The sequence below is a fragment of the Lampetra planeri genome, chromosome 2 (assembly GCF_965212315.1).
Source record: "Lampetra planeri chromosome 2, kcLamPlan1.2.h2, whole genome shotgun sequence".
Taxonomy (NCBI): Eukaryota; Metazoa; Chordata; class Hyperoartia; order Petromyzontiformes; family Petromyzontidae; genus Lampetra; species Lampetra planeri.
In genome coordinates this window covers 175894-181861 of record NC_136108.1, presented here as the reverse complement: position 1 = coordinate 181861, position 5968 = coordinate 175894, and positions in this window count along the sequence as shown.

The following is a 5968-nucleotide window of genomic DNA, read 5'->3' as shown; positions in this document are numbered from 1 at the left end:
ACACACGTGTGTGTGTGTGTACACATGCACACACGCGTGTGTGTGTGTAGCCACGGATCCACATACATACACGTGTGCGTATTGTTAAGTTCGTGGAACATTGTAGCTAGATATACTGTCTGCGTATGTGTCGCCGTGTATGCATTTTGTGTCGATGTGTTTCTGTGGATATTGTATGGATGTGTGTGTCTGTGTTTTCAGTTGCATACGTGTGCGCATGTTTCTCTGCGTGTGCGCATTGGTATGTGTACACATACACCTGTGTATACACCTGTGTATGTGTACACACATACACAGGTGTATGTGTGTACACATACAAACGCGCACACGCAGATAAACATACACCTGTGTATGTGTACACACCTGTGTGTCCATGTGTATGTACATATTATTGTGTACACGTGTGTGTCGGTACGTGCGTCTGTGTATATCTGCAAGTGAATGTGTGCGCGCGCGTGTCTGTGTGTGTGTACACGTGTATTTACACGTGTATATGTGTGCTTGCGTGGGCGCACGCACATACGTGCGCATATGTGTACGTGTGATTCGGCACGCAGCTAGGAGATGAACGTCGTGTCTGTAACACGCATGGCAGCGCGTGCCCTCTGTATGTGTGATGCATGTCTGGCTACGTGTATGTACGCACGCATGGGTGTAGACATGCATATATTCACGTGTGTATGGGCCTCCACTCTAGAGCTGACTGGAGGGTACTTGGTCGACTCTTCCACGTTGACCAGACGTGTTGGAAGCAGTGGGCGTACCCACACCTTGCCCCACCAGCAGTGCATGTGCGACACGCATTCCCGACATACAAATGATACGGCTCGCCGCCTCGGCCATTCCCTCTGCCTCGTGACAGGAAAAAAATATATAATAGACAAAACGTAAATTAAAATTGCTTCAAACTAACGAGATTGTGTTTGCTGTCACTCTGAGTGATACAACTTCATCATATTCATATTTAATTAACCAGCGATGCATGACATCTGCTCACGAATGCGGGAACACCGAGTTTGGTTCCGGACAAAAGTTACTCTCGTTTTCCTGATAGCGTAGCAGACAGAGGCAGAAACGATAGCTTAAGATAATGTAATGTTTGCTAAATCTTGACTTAAAGATTTCGTGACTGCAGAAATTCATATTCTTTGAGACTTTCGGTAAAGTCACATAGATAGGTGCAAATTAATAAAAAAAAATAAAAAAAAAATACGACGTTTCGATCACAACACAAGCGATCGTCATCAGGATGAAAAAAACATGACGATCGCTTGTGTTGTGATCAAAACGTCGTAGATTTTTGTTTATTTTATTTTTATTAATTGAAACCTATCTACGTGACTTTACCGAAAGATCCAAATTAAATGTTTGTTATATTTATAAAGTTAACTAAGATACTGTAACGTTTGTTATCCTTGAAAAAGTTAACCACAAGTCGGTCAATTCTACTCTCAGTCAGTAAGTCAAAATTCTGCTCTGCGTTCTGCAGAAGAGTCATTGCCCGAACCATTACCCTCGTAACTATATCTCGTGTCATGATGTATTCATAAAAGTGAGTTGAATCTCTCTGTTTGCATTGCTCTGTAACATTAACGATACATCCATTTGTGTATCTCTGTTGGGTGACGTGAGTGGACTTGGGCACAGAAGAGGTGAGAGCAGGCGGACACGAGAAAGGTTGGCGATGGGAGGCAAGCCCAAGGGGATGGGAGGGGAGGCAGCCCAAGGGGAGGGGAGGCAGCCCGAGGGGGTGGGAGGGGAGGCAAGCCCAAGGGGAGGGGAGGGGAGGCAGCCCAAGGGGGTGGGAGGGGAGGCAGCCCAAGGGGGTGGGAGAGGAAGCAGCCCAAGGGGGTGGGAGGGGAGGGGAGGCAGCCCAAGGGGAGGGGAGGGGAGGCAGCCCGAGGGGGTGGGAGGGGAGGCAAGCCCAAGGGGAGGGGAGGGGAGGCAGCCCAAGGGGGTGGGAGAGGAAGCAGCCCAAAGGGGTGGGAAGGGAGCGGAGGCAGCCCATGGGGGTGGGAGGGGAGGCAGCCCAAGGGGAGGGGAGGCAGCCCAAGGGGGTGGGAGGCAGCCCGAGGTGAGGGGAGGGGAGGCAGCCCAAGGGGAGGGGAGGCAGCCCAAGGGGGTGGGAGGGGAGGCAGCCCAAGGGGAGGGGAGGCAGCCCTGGGGACAGTCGCGGCCGCCGAGCAGCAGGCGGAGCGGCGGGGTCGGCAGCGCGGGAGACGACTCCGCTGTGGAGTCTCTGGGCCCCTGTGATGACGCGTAGAGGTGCCCCATGCCTCATGACGAGTAGTCACTCGTTCTTTATCCTCCCTCTGCCCTGAAGAAGGACCATTGTGCGAAACGTCATTCACGTTCGCTGTATGTCCGTTAAAAGACAGCGCTAATGATGGTGGTGAGTGGTGTTGTTGTTGTTGTTGTTTAGCCGGTGCCCGTGCGACTCCGCTGCCACAACCGCCGAATCGGGGCCGCAACTCGATTGTCGCGATTCGATTGGAGAGCCGCTGCCTCTCTGCACCTCGGTGGGACTCTCTGGTTCCGACCATGACCCCAGAGAGACGGGGTGAAGGTGCAGCCCTGCAATTCCTTGCTCAAGCCACTGCGAGCAGAATGTCCCCCACTACAGAGTTCTCTCTGCAGGGTGCTTTGGCCTACTCTTCCACGCTGACCAGACGTTTTAAAATAGGTAGTCGCACCCACACTTTACCCCACCACACATGAGCCACCGATCAAATGCTTTGTATCAATCTACGCCGCAGGGTAGGCACAGGCGGTGGGACAGGACTTGCATTGCAAGTCAAGTGTGCTGATCACCACACCATGACGACATTTTACCCTCGAGGTAATATTGGAAAATACAAATACAAAATGCAGAAACCGTGAATTATTCTCGTGCCAGGATGGGCAACCACCGTGCAAAACAGGTACTACAGGCTGCTGCTACGTCGTCACCAGAGGGCAGAACGGCAACATACAAAACAGTTGTACTGCACGTCTATGCTGCCACACAATCTAAGTTCCCCCGCCTTCCACCGACCAGCACTGACCAGCGTGGAGAAGCATGGTCGAATAACCCCAACGACCCATGCGACGTATGGGGGCGAGGGGGGCTCATCCAGCAGTGGATTGACAAAAGGGGGCGGGTGTGTGCACGTGCACTCGGCATTCACTATTCGAGGCGTGCACCGCGATCGTGAGAGTCGTAACTAAAGAGAGAAATATTCTTCATTTGGTTTGTGATCGCGTTTGTCAAATCATAAACACGACATCATTATAGCTACACTCACAAAGTGAATACTACACGCGCTAAAGCCGGGGTCTAACGTGTGACAACAATATAAATAATACGGGGTAAGGGTATCTCTGAGAAGATTCGACGTTTCGGTCAACCAGCCTTCGTAAGGATTTCTACCCAACCCCCCAGTCAAGCTTCACTCCGTGGGAAGTCGGCTCATGCGGCTTTGCTGCCCCTGCAGTCTTGAACTCCCGATTCAGGACCTTCCCTTTGACCTTCTGCCTGTGACTGACTGCATCTCTCTCCAGATTTATACAGAGACCCATAGACTCACACAGAGACCCATAAACTCGCACAGAGACCCATAGACTCACACAGAGACCCATAGCCTCGCACAGAGACCCATAGACTCGCACAGAGACCCATAGACTCGCACAGAGACCCATAGACTCACACATAAACCCATCGACTCACACAGATACCCATATACTCACACAGAGACCCATAGACTCACACATAAACCCATAGACTCACACAGAGACCCATATACTCGCACATAGACCCATAGACTCACACATAAACCCATCGACTCACACAGAGACCCATAAACTCACACAGAGACCCATAGACGCACACATAAACCCATTGACTCACACAGAGACCCATATACTCACACAGAGACCCATAGACGCACACATAAACCCATCGACTCACACATAAACCCATAGACTCACACAGAGACCCATAGACTCACACATAAACCCATCGACTCACACAGAGACCCATATACTCACACAGAGACCCATAGACTCACACATAAACCCATCGACTCACACAGAGACCCATATACTCACACAGAGACCCATAGACGCACACATAAACCCATCGACTCACACAGAGACCCATATACTCACACACAGAGACCCATAGACTCACACATAAACCCATAGACTCACACAGAGACCCATATACTCACACAGAGACCCATAGACGCACACATAAACCCATAGACTCACACAGAGACCCATATACTCACACAGAGACCCATAGACTCACACATAAACCCATCGACTCACACATAAACCCATATACTCACACAGAGACCCATCGACTCACACAGAGACCCATATACTCACACAGAGACCCATCGACGCACACAGAGACCCATATACTCACACAGAGACCCATAGACGCACACATAAACCCATCGACTCACACAGAGACCCATATACTCACACAGAGACCCATAGACGCACACATAAACCCATCGACTCACACATAAACCCATCGACTCACACAGAGACCCATAGACGCACACATAAACCCATCGACTCACACAGAGATCCATATACTCACACAGAGACCCATAGACTCACACATAAACCCATCGACTCACACATAAACCCATCGACTCACACAGAGACCCATATACTCACACAGAGACCCATAGACGCACACATAAACCCATCGACTCGCACATAAACCCATCGACTCACACAGAGACCCATAGACTCACACATAAACCCATCGACTCACACAGAGATCCATTCCTGTTCCTGCCACTTTCTCTCTACGCAATAAATATACCGGCTGCTCTTCCTGTCGGGTCTTTAGATGCGGTTACATTTATACGACATATAAAGCCACATTATATAGTAATTATATTATAAGTAAGACCAACAGTCTTATCTTGTAAATTAAAAACTTCAAAAGGCCCACGACCTGAAACGTAATTTTCTTTGCTCAGTAAATTGTTCATAATTTATATTTCACTCCTCAGTGTAACTCTCTCCAGGGCTTCATTTCAGCCGGAGCGGTCCGAGGCTGAGCTCCTGAATCACTGAGGCAGAGGCGACGTGTATTACAATACTAATACCACCGAGGGTTGCTCAACGGTACCCGATAAACCGATAACCTTTTTGGTAATTGGTTACCGGTTCCGAAAGTCAGGAACCGGTCGGTAACCGTGTCCTGTATTATGTTGTGTAGGAAGAGGTGGGCGTACCCACACTTTACCCCGCCACACGCGACCCTGCCGATGGAGTGAAGTGCGGAGAAGCCGTTTGCACCGCTGCGTGAACACACGCGGCTGTTTCAAATGCCGCGCCGGGAGATGAAGTCCATTGTGTTGCTCACCGTTAGTCCACTGTGGCAGCTCCCTTCGTTTCTCAGTTTAGAAGCCAAACGCGTTACGTTTAATGATACACATTTAGATACGTACAGCAAACCGGTAAGCAGTTGTCGGTAGTGTGAAGAGGCCGATGTAAGGACCCTGTCGGTAACACTGCAACGAGGCTTAGCGCGGCCCCGCTGGCTGAACGCTCGGCTGCAGGCGCGCGCGCTGTGCCTCGCAACGCCTGTGCGTGAGAGAGTGCGTGTCACTGTGAATGTGTGTGAGTGTGAATATATGTGGTGTGTTTATAGATGAGTGTGTGTGTGTTGAATGTGAACGTGCGGGTGAGCGTGTGGGATGGAGAGGGTCACATGGGTGAATTAAATGTTGAGTAAGTCTGTAAATAAGTGCGTGGGTGCGTAAACACATGGGTGTTTGAGTGAGTGCATAGCCGAGTACGTGAACGAGTGAGTGAGTGATCACCCGAGTGCATTCATCGTAAGCGAGCGAATCTGCGAGTTCACACGACACGGCAAAACAAAACATCATCCTCGGACTCTTCTTCCTCCCTCCGTCAACCTTCCCCCCACCGCCGCCCCTCTTCACCCCCCCCCCCCCCCGCG